The 18,582-nt window shown below is 35.8% G+C and overlaps 1 protein-coding gene across 1 annotated transcript in view; it reads right to left on the reverse strand.

The window, feature by feature from the left end:
- FOCAD (focadhesin) overlaps positions 1 to 18,582 on the reverse strand; it is a 318,600-nt gene that overhangs the window by 178,621 nt on the left and 121,397 nt on the right.

Consider the following 18,582-nt stretch of genomic DNA (forward strand, 5'->3'; position numbering starts at 1 on the left):
AAAACAAATATATTCATGGATCAAAGACATAATATTGTTAAGACATAATTATTTCCCAAATTGATCTTGAAATTAAATGCAATCTTTATCAAAATTCCAGCTGGCTTCTTTACAAAAATTGAGAAGCTGATCATAAATGCATGTGTAAAAGCAAGGAACCCTTAATACCAAAATAATCCTGAAAAGAAAACAAATTTGAGGACTCAAACTTCTCACTTCCAAATTTACCACAAAGCTAAAGTAATCAAAATGGTATGGTACTGGCGTAAGATTAGAAAGACAAATCAATGAAATAGAATTCAGTGCCCAGAAATGAAAACTTACATTTATAATCAATTGGTTTTTGACACGGATCCCTAGAAAAAAACAATAAGGACAGAAGAGTCTCTTGGAGGAATAGTGCTGGAATTCAACAACTGGATACCCACATGCAAAATAATCAAGTTGGACCCCTTTCTCACACAACATGTAAAAATTACCTCAAAATGGATTTTAGAACTAAATGTAAGAGCTAAAACTATAAAATTCTTAAAGAAAATATAGGATTAAGTCTTTGTGACATTGGGGTAGAGAAAGCTCTTAGACATGACACCAAAAGTACAAGCCACAAAAGGAAAAATGAATTTCATCAATGCAAAAATGCTTGTCCGTCAAAAGACACCATAAAGAAAGTGAAAGGACAATGCACAGAATGGGAAAGAGTATTTGCAAACCATATAGCTAATAAGAGATTTGTACCTAGAATATATAAAGAACTCTTAAAACCCAGTAATCGTGAAACCCCGCCTCTACTGAAAAATACAAAAAATTTGCCAGGCATGGTGGTGGGTGCCTGTAGCGGGAGGCTGAGGCAGGAGAATGGCATGAACCCAAGAGGAGGAGTTTGCAGTGAGTCGAGATCACGCCACTGCACTCCAGCCTCGGTGACAGAGCGAGACTCCATCAAAATAAAAATAAAATAATAATAACAATAATAAAACAATTTACCAAAAAAAAAAAAAAGGGGTTTTAAAATAGGCAAAGAATCTGAATACACCTTTCTCCAAAGAAGATAAACAAATGGCCAATACAGGAAAATATGATCAATTTCATCAGACATGATAGAATGCAAATCAAAACCATGAGATACCACCTCACACATCATGCAAAAGCTATCATCAAAAGATAGACAATAACAAGAGTTGCCAAGTATGTGAAGAAATTGGAACCCTTTTACACTGCTGGTGGTAATGTAAAGTAGTTCAGTCCCTTTGGAAAACATTCTATCAGTTTCTTAAATGGTTAAACATAGAATTGCCATATGATCTAGCAATTCAATTCCTAGTTATCCACTTAAGAAAAAAGAACACATATGTCCACACAAACTTTTGTAAATGAATTTTCAGAACAGCATTATTTACAATGGCCAAAAAGTGGAAACAACCCAATGCCCATCAACTGATGAATAAACAAACAAAATACAGCATAACCATACAACGGGATATTATGCAGCCATAAAAATAAATAAACTATTGTTACATGCTACAACATGGATGAACCTTGGAAACATTATGCTAAGGTTTAAAAAAAAAAAACAGCCACAAAAGCCTTATGTTGTATGATTTCACTTATATGAGTAGAAGGCCCAGAATAGGCAAATCTGTAGAGACAGAAAGTAGATTAGTGGTTGTCTAGGATGGGGGAAGCAAGAAGTAGGGGATGGTCAGGGAGGGTGAAAAAACAGGCAGTGATATCTTATGGGCATGGGGTTTCTTTTGGGGGTAATGAAATGTTCTCAAATTCGTTGTGGTAATGTTTACAAAACTCTGTAAATATAATAAAAGCCACTGAATTGTACACTCCAAATGGATGAATTATATGAGTTGTAAATTATATTTTAATGGTTTGTTTAAATCCAATTCAAAATTATTTGCTAAATATCTACTATAATCAAAGCACTTACTTGATAGCACAAACTGCAATGTCAAAAATTTTTATTTGCCATATGCTACATTTCAAAAGTTTGTTGTCCAGCAGTCATTCCTCAGTATCTACAGGGATTGGTTCCAGCATGGTCAGACACACAGATATGCACACCCCATTCCATGGATAGCAAAATCCAGAGATGCTCCAGCATGCTATATAAAATGGCATAGTATTTGCATATAACCTATGCACATCCTTCCATATACTTTAAATCATTTCAATACTACTTATAATACCTAAAACAATGTAAATGTTATGTAAATAGTTGTTGTACTATATTGTTTATTCATATTATCTTTATTGTTAAATTGTTATTTTTATTTTCTTCCCCAAATATGCTCTGTCTGCAGTTGGTGAATCCACAGAGGAAAAAACAGCTGAAGTCAAGGGCCCACTGTATTTGTTAATTTTCTCTATCTGTTCTATTCTTAGAAAGCCTGTTCCTTCTAAACTTAGAAGACATCTATTTTAATTCAATTTCAAAAATGAAAAAATATCCTCTTAACTTTACCACCAAGACATTGACAATTAAACATTAATTCATTGATGACCCTGACCACGATATACCACAGCAGCATGTGGAGTTGTGCATGTAATAGCTACGATCTTACAACAGACAGCCAAAATGCATGATGTTTTAACAAGTGCAGAGACTTGATTGGAAGAGAAATTTTATCACTCTTACCTTGGGCAAATGAAAGGAGACAAATTTTTGAACTGACTTTTCAGTTCCCATTTTAATTAAAAACAAAAGGTTATCTTAAATTGGCTTACACTGTTCTCAATGCATTATTCCCTTCTAGAAAGATTTCTACCAAGACACACTGAGAGATTCTTAGTTTTTAGAAGGGCAATGAGTATATTTAGTGACATTTAATAAACTAGCATATTTAGTTGTGTGACTTTTAAACAAATGTTGTAATTATAGTGTCAGGAGAGAAATAAAGTACTGTATTTATGTCTAAGAGTACACAGTTCCTTTATGAGACTTGGCCCTAAAAAAAGTATGTAAGGGTGTGTCTTTTCCTCTGGCCAGTTCAGAAATAAACAAAGTAGGAAATGTTTACAGTAAATAATCTTAACACAGTTCTCAAGCCATAATAGCCCAAATTAAGTCCCCAATTAAATGGAAAAAATAAAACAGAGACTGTTTCACTAGGGAAAAACAGATACAGATAGACATCTGTGGAAAATACTTTTTGCATAAAGGATGGCCTAATTTTTTTATTATTAATTAAATAATTATTTCCTTACGAATATATATTTACTTGAGATGTAATTACCAGCTCTTGATCCTCCTAATCTTGAATCTTATACCCTTCAGAGGCTGAAAATACAATGAAAACTCAGATTTTACCTTTAATGTAAAAGAAGCTGGAAAGTGCCCTATAATTGACTGTCTCAAGATCTGGCTTCATATAACTCAATGCTTTCTCTTCCCTCCTCCAGAGTTCAAGTTCCTTGATAAACAAATTAATTTAGAATCACAGGACTGCTATGGGAGCCCCTATAAGACTATGACTAGATTTCTCAGCAGAAATCTTGGAAGCAAGAAGGGAGTGAAATGATATATTCAAAGTGCTGAGAGGAGTGGGCAGGAGTTAGTGGGCAGGTACTGCCAACGAAGATACTGGATATTATATCCGGTAAAACTATCCTTCAAAAATGAAGGAAAGGCCAGGTTCGGTGACTCATGCCTATAATCCCAACACTTTGGGAGGCTAAGGTGGGAGGATCACCTGAGATCAGGAGTTCGAGACCAGTTGGGCCAACATGGTGAAATCCCATCTATACTAAAGAAAAATACAAAAATTAGCTGGATATGGTGGTGCACATCTGTCATCTCAGCTACTTAGGAGGTTGAGACACGAGAATTGCTTGAACCAGGAGGCAGAGGGTGCAGCAAGCTGAGGCTGTGCCACTGCACTCCAGCCTGGGCGACAAAGCAAGACGCTGTCTCAGAAAAAAAAAAAAAAAAAAAAGAGAGAAATAATGATATTTCCAGATAAACAAAAGCTGAGAGAGTTCATCATCACTAAACATGCCTTACAAAAAATCTAAACGTAGTCCTGCAAGGTGAAACAGAAGGGCTCCAGACAGCAACACGAAAGCATATGGAAATATAAAGTTTCCTGGCAATATATAAACAAAGAATCCTATAATATTATAACAGTGGTGCATGAATCACTTTTAATTCTGGTATAAGGTTTAGAAGCCAAAAGTATAAGTAACATTAAAAAAAAAAAAACACGTGAATGGATGAACTTTATTAAAAAGATGTAATTTGTGACATTGGTAACATAAAAAAGGAGGGAGAAGTAAAAGAGTAGTTTATGTATGTATGTGACTGAAGTTTATGTAACTTGTTATCAGCTTAAAATATTGTTAGATATTGATGTAAGTCCCATGGCAACCATAAAAAAAATACACATAGAACATGCACAAAAGAAAATGAGTGGCTGGGTGAGGTAGTTCACGCCTATAATCTCATTACTTTGGGAAATCAAGGTGGGTGGATCACTTGAGGTCAGGAGTTCAAGACCAGCCTGGCCAACATGGTGAAATCTCATCTCTACTAAAAACACAAAAATTAGCCAGGCATTGGTGGCACACACATGTAATCCCAGCTACTTGGGAGGCTGAGGCAGGAGAATCACCTGACCCGAGAGGCGGAGGTTCCAGTGAGCCAAAATCGTGCCACTGTACTCCAGCCTGGGTGACAGAGCGAGACTTTGTCTCAAAAAAAAAAAAAAAAAAAAAAAAAAAAAAAAAAATTAAAAAAGAAAAAAAAGAAAAGGAGTGAGGAATCAGTGTCACTACCAAATCAATGAAACATGAAAGAAGACATCAAGAGAAGAAACAAGGGACCAAAAAAATGCTATAAGACAGACAAAAAACAATTAACAAAAGGGCAATAGTAAGTCCTTTCCTACCACTAAGTACTTTCAATGTAAACGGATTAAACTGCTCAATCAAAAGGCATACAGTGGCTAAATGGATTCTGAAAACCCAAACAAGATCCCACTATAATGACGTCTACAAAAGAGTCACTTTAGATTTCAGGACACGCTAGGCTGAAAGTGAAAGGATATTTAATACAAATGGTAACCAAAAGACAGCAAGGTTGTCCATATCAAAAATCATCACAAGAGAGAAAGAAGGACATTATATAATGATAAATAGGATAATTCACCAGGACAATATGATAATTATATATACATATATATATATATATATATATATATATGCAACCAACATCATAGCACCCAGATATATAAAGCAAACATTGACAGAACCAAATGGGAAAATAGAAAGCAATACAGTAATAGTAGAAGATTTCAATATCCTATTTTAAATAAAGGAAGGAACATCCAGACAGAAGATCAATAAGAAAACAGAGGACTTGAACAACACCAAGTGATCCTAATAAACTCACACAGAACATTCCACCCAACAGCAACAGCGTGTTCTCCCTCAGGTGCGTACAGAACATTCTCTAGGATGGATCACATGTGAGATCACAAAACAAGTCTTAAAAAATTTAAGACTGAAATCACACTAAGTATCCTTTCCAACCACAAATTAGAACCATAATGAGATGTCACCTCATACCCGGTGGGATTAACATTATCAAAAAAAATAAGAAGTGTTGACAAGGATGTGAAAAAATTAGAACATCTGTGCACTGTTGGTGGGAATGTAAAAAGATGTGGCCACTGTGGGAAACGGCATGAAGGTTCTTCAAAAAAAAATTTTTTTTAATCTACTTTATGATTGATCTTGAGGTTATTTATGCAAAAGAACTGAAATCAGGATTTTGAGGACATATTCACATTCCCACATTCATTTCCTATTATTCATAATAGTCAAGGGATGGAAAAAACCTAAATGTCCATCGGTGGATGAATGCATAAACACAGTGTGGTATATGCATACAACGGAATATTATTCAGTCTTTAAAAAGAAAAATTCTATCATGTACTACAACTTAGATGAAATTTGAGGACATGGTACTAAGTGAAATAAGCCACAGAAGGATGAATGCTGCATTATTCCACTTACATGAAGCATCTAAAGTGGTCAAACTCTTAGAACAGAAAGTAGAATGGTGGTTGCCAGACAGTCAGGGAGGGAGAAGTGGGGAGCTACTGTTCAATGAGTATAGAGTTTCAGTCATGCAAAGTAAAAAAAGTTCTAGAGATCTACTGTACAAAAATATTCATATACTTAACAATACTGTACAGTACACTTAGAATTTTTTAAGGTAGATTTCATGTTATGTGTTTACCATATTCAAAAAATCCTGGGATTGTTTTTTAAGAGTCAGAAGATATCTTATCAACTTCATTTAGTTTAACAACTTTATTTTACCGAAGATTAAACTGACGCCCAAAGAGATTACAAAGTTAGATGATGGCAAAACGTGGATAGGAGTTCATGTCTCAGTTCACTCCTCCAATCTACCTTGGCAGACTAACAGCAAAGATAGATTCCAACCTATCTATAACAGAAACAAAGAGCCATCATGCAAGTCTTCACCCCATAAATTGGACAAAAGAAAAAAACAAGCAGGAGAGACAAAAACCAGCATCTCACTGAAATCAAGCACACAAAAAACAGAGTATAAAAATTCAACTCTGGGTTCAGAAAAAACATACATGTTGGCAACACTTCAAGAGGCTGCAAAAAAAGAGCATAATTTTTCAGACAGTTCTATAATGAAAATCATAAGTAGTGTTATCTACTTATAAATTACGAGAAATAAAAAAGGACTTTGTTACTATTCATCACGGTTAGAAGATGAGACAATATATAATGTTTATAACTATTCCTCTTTTTAAAAAATACGATAGCTCATACTTTATTACTATATGAGATACATAGTAATAAATCAGTATAAATAGAAAATAAAGTTATCAGTGGAACGAAATAATTCAAGATATGATCATCCAATGGAAGTGAGAGGTAAAACTCCAAAGCAGTATCTGCTTTTAACTTTTCAGAGTCATGTTTTATAAAACTAGACCTGAACTACAAAAGTATATTCTTAGTTCACATTTTACCCATAGCCTTAGATTCAATAAATGCTGACTCACTTATCTTTGCATAAGCCCTTGTCCTGAGGAAAAATTGATCTAAATTCTATATATACAAGTGTGTTTGCCATTTTTAAAAGAATGGTAAGATAATAGTGTCTATTCAGTTAAATTGAAAAGATAAAACATAAAATATAAGAATAAATATGCTTGCATGCTATATACAGAAACATAATTCCTTAATAATTTAATATTGGAAGAGACTTTTAAAATGTATTCATTCTATAAAAGTGACATAATAAATGATTAAGCTTTTGAACATTACTTAATTCTACCTTCCTCAATTACTTGACATTTTACTTATGATGTTTGCTTATTATTTAAATAGTCCATTGGAAAGAAGTTTATTGACAGAAATGCTGAAAAGCTAATTATTTCCTCCACTTACAAGGAATCTGTAGGCATGTAAGTAACATCACACAAAAAAAGGTAAACAGTATAATCTTACTCTTCTAAGATTCAAATTATATTTATATACTAACATTATAATTAAAGAAGTATTCTAGAGTCTTGAAGTTCAACCTTTGAGAGTCAAAAAAAGTTCAAGGAAAGAAATGTACCTAGAATAGCAAAGGCCCCAACCTGGCAATCTTTCGATAGTGATATATCACTCTAGCCTTATTCCAATCCAGCTTGGGCATCTGATCTGTAGTGATTCCTTGAATAACAACAGCTAGCATTTATTGAAGACTAACTATAACATTCTCTTAAGCACTTTGTAGAAAATCATGATTATCACCATGTTTCAAATGAAAAACTGAAGCTTGTACTGAAGTTAGGACTGTATCAAAGCAATCTAACACTAAAACCCATGTGCTTGCCACTTAGCCATACCAAAGTCAGGGATGACATCTTATTCACCTTTGTGTCCCTAGTTCCCAGCACACTGTAAGTGCTTTTAGAGTATAAATTATGTCTAATTTATCTCTTCAAATTATATAAGCAAATGGATCTTATAATAATGTTGCAACGATTTGATTCTATGAACAAATACTAAGAGACTACTATCTGCCAATAAAGGTACTCCAAAATATATTCTGATCAAATTAACTTAGAATCAGAAAAATTTACCCATCCAATAAAGGTTACTAGGATGCCAAAAACATAAACATCATCAGAATCTGAGGTATAAATTTCCTAGTATGTAGAAAATAAGGTCAGCAATACAGGAGGTTCAAGTATGGAAAGACACAGAAAATATTGCAGACTAGAATAAGATAAAGTCAAATATCGTATCACTTGAGAGGTTTGATATAGAAGAAAACCACAACCCTTCCCAGCCTAAACTTTATTCCCAGGTGAGTCTCATTAGCCATCTGAATATTATCTCTCAGAGTCAGAAAGCTTATTTATTTAGAAAACAGTATAAGAAAACTTAAATCATGATGTAATGGTTGGCTACATTACCAATATGTAACTACCAGTAGGGAAAAAAGGAATATAATCAACAGTTACATCCATTGCTAACATTCTGAAACTTACATAAATGATAACTATAGCAACTGAATTCCTGTATCCATAGAATTTTCTTCTTGAACAAAAGTAGTTACACATTTCTGCCATGTGAGCTCTAAATCTTTGGCCGTCTGACTGGTCAAATAAAAGTTAAAAGCCAATGTCCTATAAGTAAAGTACAACGTATAATTAGGTGCAGACAATTTCTACTATTATGTCTCTCATTGGTAATGTGTTTTACATTTACACTGGATGGAGGAGTTTGAAATCCCTCCAACAATTAGATATTATTAAATATAGCTCATCTAGGTAAGCAATTATGTAACTAAACCAGATAGATTCAATGTTTGGGGGTTTAATAAAATAGCAGATTTATCAAAGAACCCATACATGTTGCTTGCCATAATTCAATGCTGAAGGAATTCAGTACACCCTGTGTGACTTCAATGGGAAAGAACTCTAGGAAGCTTCCACTTGGTGTCTTCTAGGCTTTGCCTCATGAACCTTTTCCTTTGTTAATTTTGCTTTATATCCTTTCACTGTAATAAATCTTAAGCATGGTTACAGCTCTATGCTGAGTCTTGTGAGTTCTTTTAGAGAATCACTAAACGTGTTAGTCGTCTTGGGGACCCCCAAACCAGAATCATTCCACATTTTGCTTTAAAAGAAAGTGGCAATTAAGAAAACAATGGTTTCTAGGATTTCTAAAAAGAATAACTTCTAGAGTATTCCAATATCAATAATAAACAGAAAACTCTCCTATGAGTTACATATCCAGCCATCAAAAATATGTGAGGGCCAACTCTACACTGGGCTTGTGTTAGGCTTTGATGACACAACTGACAAAAGATGGTCCCCTGTCTCAAGTAGTTAACAGTCTAGTTAAGAAACTCACAACTATAATCTCAAGCACTATTAATTGAACAACTTGAACTCAACTTTAAAGATTAAAAGTATAAAAAATAGTTTCTATAGACAGAAAGCAAGTCAAAAGAACAAGGAAACATTTTAAGATAGTCTTCGATGTGTACAAAAATAAACAGTATAGCTAATGATTGATTTTTATTGTTCAGAGGAAGAGAGAGATTCTAGAGCTAGGATGCCCAATACAGTAGCCACTAGCCACATGTGGCTATTTCAATTTGATTAATCAACTTGATTAATTTAAATCTGAATTTAAATTAACTAAAATTAAATACAATTAAAACTTCTGTTCCTCAGTCACACTAGCCAAATTTCAAGGACTTAATAGTTACATGTGGCTAGTGGTTACCATATAAAACCGCACAAACTATAGATCATTCACATGATAGCAGAAAATTCTTTTGGACAAAGCTGTTCTAAAAGGCTGAGATGACTGAGAAGGCCTCAGATGTATGCAACAACGACAAAAGCTTGGACAACTTAAATGTCTATCAGTATGAAAATGGTTACTACATTAAATTGTTGATACGCTGTGAACACCAGCAGCCTCCAAAACCCGTAAGTTAGATCTGCATAAATATGGTAAAATAGCCATAACATCTTGATGAGTGAAAAAACTACAAAGAAATATGTGCAACATAATGCTTTTGTGTACATTTCTGTGTATACATTTTTTGGGGGAACATATGAATATTGTACATACTATTTCATTGATTGGATATTTTACATACTACTATTATATGTTACATATTTAAAGAAGTTACTTTAGTAAAATAAAATGTTATTTTACTAAAAATTACTTTCAGCAAAAATGGTATGACTAAAGTGGATGTTAAATGGCCAAAGGACATAGAACTACTAGGTAGCAACGTAGGAAGTAGCTAAGCCGGCCATAGCACCTAGCAAAGGCTCAGTAGAAGAATGAGACAGAGGATAGATTTCCTGCCCAAAGATGACAGTCGATGCCAGGAGACAAAGTCTAATCATGCTTCTCCCCTGCCTCCCCGATCAGCTTATTTTTCAAGGCACATCTATTCCCTCCTCCTGCTCACTGAACCTTGTGTATGTTCCTCCTTTTTTCAACCTAATAGTTCAACTATTGACACACAGAAAATATTCACACCCATAAAATATAATGTTTAAGGATAATAAGGTAATTACCTGCCCCCTTTCTAGGCAAAAAATACTCGAAGTACTGTTTGCCACTCTAACTTTGTGCACACCTTTATTCCAGTATACTTAGGGTCATAGTTACTCATTCTCACACACTAGCCTGTGAATGCCTTACAGGTGGCAAACCTGCCTCTATTCTTCTTGTATTTACCCAGGAGTATAAATGTAACAAGAAGTCAGTAAATGTGAGCTGAACTGAACTTACCAATAACTGAAAAAGGAAGACAAGGTTAACAAAGTGTAGGTATTGAGGCTGGCTACTTCTGCCACCAAAAAATACCTGCCAGACATTCCATTACGCTTTTAGTACTGACATGAAAACCCCATTTGAAAAACTCTTGTTCTTGACCATTTTAGGTTTCCGCTCCACTGCAGAATCTGTGAGGCTATTTCTAGCTAAGTAAACCAATAAGGAGTCTTCCTTTTTTTTTCAGACAGAGTCTCACTCTGTCACCCTAGAGTGCAGTGGCGCCATCTCAGCTCACTGCAACCTCGGTCTCCCGGGTTCAAGCGATTCTCATGCCTCAGCCTCACAAGTAGCTGGAATTACAGGTGTGCATCTCCATGCCTAGCTCATTTTTTCTATTTTTATTAGAGACAGGGTTTCACTGTGTCGGCCAGGCTGGTCTCAAACTCCTGGCCTCGAGTGATCCGCCCACCTTCACCTCCCAAAGTGCTAGGATTACAGGTGTGAACCACCACACCCAGCCTAGGAGTACTTCTAGATACATATTTACATTTATATTGAAAAAGTGAGCACTGGGAATTTTTACTACCTTTACCGTTCAACACAGTAGCCACTAGCCTTATATGGCCACTGAGCATTTGAAATGTAGCTAGTCTGAATCAAGATGTGCAGTGGGTGCAAAATAATACCAGGTTGGGAGGCTTAGCACAAATATATATATAACATGCTTCAGTAATAATTCTTATGCTGATTACATAGTGAAATAATACTTCAAATACACTGGGTTAAACAAAACATATTGAAATTAATTTCACCTATTTGTTTTCACTTTTTAATGTGGCTGCCAGAAAACTTAAACCTATGTATGTAGCATTTTACTTCTATTAAACAGCACTGTTCTCTATCTCCTTTTTGCCTCTAAATGTTGTTTAAAACAGTCACGCACACACACACAGATAATAATTAATGTCTCTTTTTTGATGTACTTGGGGAATAAAATATGATGATAGCCCCAGAGGGACAAGGAACATGTCATCTAGCTAAACAGTCTAGCACTGCTCCTGGAATATAAGGTAGCAGACAAATAATTGTGAAATGAATTTAAAAAGCTATAAAAATCAACTATAATTTTAATAATACATAGCTTTCATCAAACACTGACTATAAACCAGTACTATACTCTGGATTATCTCATTTAATCCACACGATGAATTCAATGAGGTGGGTTCGGAAAACAGGTATTTGTAGAATTATAACAGAATCTCTAATATATTTTGAAATATTACAAGAAATAAACCAATTCAATTTAATCTATGCAGACTGTTTACACAACTTTCTTTAAACAATAAATCTTTCTTGAATGCCTCTTATCGCATGGTATTATACTGGGTGCTATGACACTAAGAGAAATCACAGGTTAGTGCAACCAAAATATTAACAGGTATAAGCTAAATCCTGCTACAAATAAATTCCACTATAATTATCCCACATATTACCAAAATATTAATAAACCTAATAGCTAACAATCTAGTGACAGAAAATGCTTGCTCAATCTAGAAATGATCATTAATAGATGGAATTCAATGTAAAAAACTAGCATTTACATGGTACTTTACAATGTTTTTTCATGTACAGGATCTTTCAGTCTTCACAATGCCCCTGAGGGAAAGGTATTATTAAAGGTTGGGTGGGATCTTACAAGTACTTAGATTCATTATTTGATGTATGAATGCTCCCTATCAAGTTTTAATTTGTGTTCTGTAGCTTGTCTTATGGTTAATGCCTAGAATTTTTGAGGGGGAAAGGGAGAATTTTAGACAAATCTCCTACAAAATTAGTTCTGGGTTCCAGATTCCTAGCATCTTCAGAAATAACAACCTTGGGCTGAACAAAGCATGCAGGTATAATTTTAAAATGTCTAAGAGGCTGACAGAGGCAGGCTCCAAAAACTTGACATTTGAGGAGGCAGGAAGCATTCAAATTTAAAATAATGCTTCATATAGAATAATTTAAATAGTACCCATCAGCAGTAAGTCATCGACATTGGGCTTCTTTCTGAAAACATATTTACTAGGGCTCAAATCTTGGATCACCTTGAAAAATAAAGCAGTATTTGGTACTCACTAAATGGTCAACTTAATTTTTAATGAGTAAATGACATGGCAAGAATGGTCCAGGTAGGTACTTGTAAATGCTAAATGTCTGGGTATGTCTTCATTGGCTTTTGAACAGTTTCAAAGAGCAGACATGAGGATTCATTAGCTCTTAGCACATATGAACCTGCTCCAAAGGCAGCCAAGAGAGTTGCCTAGCAACAGTGCATTTTGCATCTCTCATCATCCCCAAAGATGCTGCTGCAGCAGCAGCTAGGTCAAGCCTCTCATTAGCAACCTGACAAAGGGTTTCTATCTCCTATTTTACAAAATTATTTTTATTTCCAGGTGAAGCTCAAATATCTATGTATTATTCTTTCTGACAATGTATCCCCTTTCCCCTATTCCTTCATCTTCCCAACCGCCATTTCAACAGATATGTTTTAATGAACCCATCAAAATACCTGTAACAAAAGCAGACACTGAGAAATCTAACAGAATTTATATGCTTATGCACATCACTCTAACTGTTCCATATCTTTTGGGCAATAAAATAAGAAAGCTTTAGAAGAAACAGGGGGGAAAGATGCTGAAATCAAATACTGGAAGGAAGAGAAAGTCAGGTATCTGACCTCAAAATTAACAAAAAAAAATTATCCAAATCATTTGCAATATTATTGCTGAACACTTTGTTTCTTTCTTGTCCCCACAAAAACAAATCCCAACCATATAGCATGATAGCAAAAAGGCAGAAAATTCCAGAGTGGTAATAAATTATAACAAATGAATTGACAGTTTACAACAAATACAATCCATTGGAAAGGAACTCTGCTTGCCACTTGAATAACTGTGTTATAAAGCTTCACCTCAGATCAATAGCTATTCATTAACTTCTGAAAATATTTCTTAAAATATTTACTGTTCAGTATGGTTGCCATGCAGAACTAAAAATATATATTCACATAATCCTCCTTATATACATTCAAAGGCCCTTAAAAGAAAATAAACAAAATAAGCAGATAGACTTTTCACTTCACGTATCTTAAAGTGCTTAATCTTGATTTCGACATAAACCACATCCACCCTCGTGTCTGGGCTTTCATGCTATCGTGAATTTCCCTATGGAAACTATTATAGAATGTGCATGTTACAAAAGACAAAGTGTGGTCCTAATAGACAAGGATTAAGAAGGATGTAATGGGAAACATTTAAAGGCAATTGTTATCAAACCAAATCAAATTAGGTAAAAATTTTTTAAGTAATCTGAAAGGAATAATGTGATTTTTCCCTGTGACACCCCCCCCACACAATTTTTTTTTCCAACGTGCAAGCAGCAAAGAATGAATCTTCAGAAGGATTTCCCAGAAGGGTGTCATTTACCACTAAAATATTTCATTCCAGCAGTTGAAAGACCATAAAAGGGTGAATGTCCTCCAGAGTCTCTAATAACGGTAATAGATCTTGTGTTACTATTCACCAGTGACCTCTCAGTCAGGTGATTTAATTTTTCCCCCTGCAGCATGGTTGGTTTCACACACAGTGTAATAACAGTTTTTGCACAACAAGACAATTCATCCGATTAGAAGGACTGTGTTAAGTCTTTCATGAACAGCATGTGTCACTATAGCTTCAGCCAGGGTTTGATTTAAGACAACATAGTATATGCATGCATGATTCTTCATTTTCTGCTGTTTTAAAATGATCCCAGGACTTTCTTTAGCAATTTTGGAGACCATTGCCTGAAACCTCCCTGGCTTCAAAAAGTAACTAAGAACTCATCAAATGTTCACTGAGTACTTTAAAACAGGCACCAAAAATTCTCTATCAAGCTAGTGAAATTCCACTACTGTCTCAAAGGGGAAAAACATGAAAAGGAAGAGAATGGGCATACCTGATTATCGCAAATACTTTTTTTTTTTTTTTTTGCTTCATGATATTTCATCAATTTATCATTAATTTTAAAGACATATGACATCACCAAGGAAAGCTTAAGCTAAAGTTAATTTTGAGACTTCTACTTGTAAACCTCAGGAACACACACACACAAAAATTTAAAGTGGAAACCAAAGGAAAAGATGTGAATCGAACCCATCTTCTGGCAATCTCTACTATAGTAAATGGTTCGGCATTATCAATCAGTGCCCACTGAAGCCTAAACGTGAGATTATCTCCACATTTCTTACTCCCACACTGATGAGATTAGGAAGGTTAAATCCAGAATCTCTGTGGCAAAGGGCCACAATGGTAACTGACAGCATTCTCAGGGGTCCCCTTAACCTTACAACCTTTAATTGATGCTGATAGGCTTGGCTTCCCCACACCACTTCCATCTCTGAATCTGCTCACCCTAGGGAGCAATGTCAGCACTCCTTCAACTCTGAGTTGAGTTTCTTCACATCGAACAGGTCCCAAGGGGATTAACCTACTGCTCCAGAGCAAGGAGCCCAACCTGCAAGATTAAGTTCTCTTTAGACTCTTGATGTACGTGAGATGCTCTCCTCTGTTCCACAATCCTTAGGATCCTGCTTCTTTCAATAGAGTCCTGTACACTCCTCTAAGCAGCCCTATCGTAAGAGATCTGAAACAATTCCCCTAGAGTTCTCTTGCTCATGTTCCCTATGTTCTGTCAAAGGGAACACTAACACATCTTTTACTTCAACAAATTCTAGCCATATAAGCCAATCCCTATACTGCAGTACTCTCTCCTTCACTTCCACTATCAAAACAACTAGGCAGACCATCACTCCCTTTTCAATTTTTCAGGTAGTCACCAATTCACTGTATCCATTTGTCCACCCCAACTACAAGGGATACACATTAAGCTGAATTGGAGAGAGAGAGGCACGGGGGCAGGTAGAAGGTAGGCTGAAGTCTCAGTCACTAGGCTTGAGATAATGAGCTACCACTTGTGGCACTCATAACCCTCTAGCAACTTTCTCCAGCAATCTTCTCTCTTCTTTTCACCTGTCCTCTCATTTCCTAAAAACAAGGCATCTATAGTATTTCAAGCTGAAGGATAATTCCATAAGTCCACTTAAAGCAGATCAAGCTGCACCTTTACCATTAAAAACTGAATACAATTTGACACTAAATAAAGCAAAATGTCACCAGTATAATTATTATTAATAATAATTCATACTACCGGAAATAATGAAAGGAGGCAATATGGAATTAGAGAAAAATGTTAAAGAAATAAAATTCTATTACTTCCACATATACACTGTAACAAACTAATTAGCCAAGTGTTACCAAGTACCAGTCCCTGATGATCTGTTAATGAATAGATAATTCGACCATTTTAAATCACCACATTCATTGTACCAAAGCAAGTGAGCAAATTCAAACTGCCTAAAAACAGTAGCTTCAACACCTGCTTATGTTTTAACTCAGCCTGTATCAAATTACCCTGAGCTCTAAATTAATAGGATTTCATTTAATGAAATTTTACTGCAATCCAACCTAACCTAAACCCTGTCCCTGGACTCTACAGTGCTTCATCTATTAGTCTGAATAATATATGACAATATTGGAAAATAGTTTATTTGTTCTAGGACAGAAGTAGCTACATCTAATATATTTTGTGTTAATTAAGTCAACAACACACATATCAAAGCCCAAGAACTGTCCAAGGTTACTAGGAGGTAAAAACAAGTAAGACATGATTTCCCTTGAGAAATTCCTTTCATGAATTCTAAATCTAATTGTATCTACTAAAAATTCCCTTTGAAGATAGCTTACATTCAGGATAACTACAGGACACTTCAAAAGGAAGTGTAAAGACATTTTGTCCTTACTCATCTTATTCAGCTTTAGTGCTACTTGATTCTCTAATAAAAAAAAAATTCAAGTTATATATATATTTTTACATGCTTGTTTTCTTTAGAGACAAAAGGAAAAATACACAAATTGTTTTAATGTAGAAGTAATCCATTCTCACAAAAAAATGGTAACAAGCAAGAATGACAGGACACAGCTTCCAAAAGTCCAATCAATACAACACAAGCCTGCCAGGTAGAAATCATCCCAAATCACTTCTTAAATACCTGCCTGGCTCCACTTAGGTTGTAACCATGTCTACCCATTTGAAATACATTTACATCCGAGTGCCCAACTTCATTACATTAGCTGTCCTGAAAACTTGCCTAAGAGTCTATTATAACATCTATCGTGAAAAGCTCAAAATCGTCATTGATCAGGTAGAAGCACTGTGTGCTCAACAGACAAAGGGACTGCACTTGAGACTTTTGGCAAAGGAGTTAACACAGCTGTCCAACTTCAGGCATTCTGGGGTTGACTTTTCCCACCAAATCCACCAAATCATAACCCATCATTTCAATCACAGCTATCACATTCAGCATAAATGTGACTGTGTGTGACTGCCTTTCCTTGACTCTCCAACAAGAAAATTAACTCTGAAATACAACAGAAAACTACTGCTGATGAAATTATGGTTCACAAAGTAAAGAACTAACACAGGACCTCCAGATATGTATTTTATTCCACTGTTTGCTCAAAAATGGTACTCAAGGAGGATCATGTAAACCTCAAGCATAAAATTAAAAAATGGCCCTTATTATGGCTTTTTACAGGGTATATCCTGTCTTCCCTATGCATTATGAGTGCCTCAATAACTGTATTTGTATCCTAAATTCCAACTAAAATGTATATTGCAGGGCAGGCGTAGTGGCTCACGCCTGCAATCCCAGCACTTTGGGAGGCCAAGGCGGGTGGATCACTTGAGATCAGGGTTTCGAGACCAGCCCTAATTACACACATAATTTTATTTCTTTTCTTGAATTGATAATGGCCAGAACCTTCAGATGAATAGTAAAACTGATGTCAGACAGAATTTTTTCATTACTAATTTCAACGGAATTGCTTGCAAATCTGACTTAATCATTATAAAATCTTCTCTTTGTCCCATGTAAGGCTTTTCACCTTGTATTCTATATTATCTATCTTGGATGAACATATTAAGAAATGCTGTGTCTTTTTTTTTTTTTTTTTTTGAGATGGAGTCTCGCTCTGTCACCCAGGCTGCAGTGCAGTGGTGCTATCTCGGCTCACTGCAAGCTCCACCTCGCAGGTTCACGTCATTCTCCTGCCTCAGCCTCCCGAGTAGCTGAGACTACAGGCACCTGCCACCACGCCCGGCTAATTTCTTGTATTTTTAGTAGAGACAGGGTTTCACCGTGTTAGCCAGGATGGTCTCGATCTCCTAACCTCGTGATCCACCTGCCTTGGCCTCCCAAAGTGCTGGGATTACAGGTGTGAGTCACCGCGCCCGGCCCAAAACATGCTGTGTCTTCTTAATCATTTATCTAGCTTTTCATTTTCATCATTTAATTTTCAATTTCAGGTCTATCTCTTGAAAACCATACACAAGTGAATTTTTTTTTTTTTTTTTTTGAGACGGAGTTTCGCTGTGTCGCCCAGGCTGGAGTGCAGTGGCGCGATCTCCGCTCACTGCAAGCTCCGCCTCCCGGGTTCCCGCCATTCTCCCGCCTCAGCCTCCGAGTAGCTGGGACTACAGGCGCCCGCCACCTCGCCCGGCTAGTTTTTTGTATTTTTAGTAGAGACGGGGTTTCACCGTGTTAGCCAGGAGGGTCTCGATCTCCTGACCTCGTGATCCACCCGCCTCGGCCTCCCAAAGTGCTGGGATTACAGGCTTGAGCCACCGCGCCCGGCC

The sequence above is a fragment of the Rhinopithecus bieti genome, unplaced genomic scaffold, assembly GCF_001698545.2.
Source record: "Rhinopithecus bieti isolate Rb0 unplaced genomic scaffold, ASM169854v2 scaffold_15368, whole genome shotgun sequence".
In the NCBI taxonomy this organism is placed as follows: domain Eukaryota; kingdom Metazoa; phylum Chordata; class Mammalia; order Primates; family Cercopithecidae; genus Rhinopithecus; species Rhinopithecus bieti.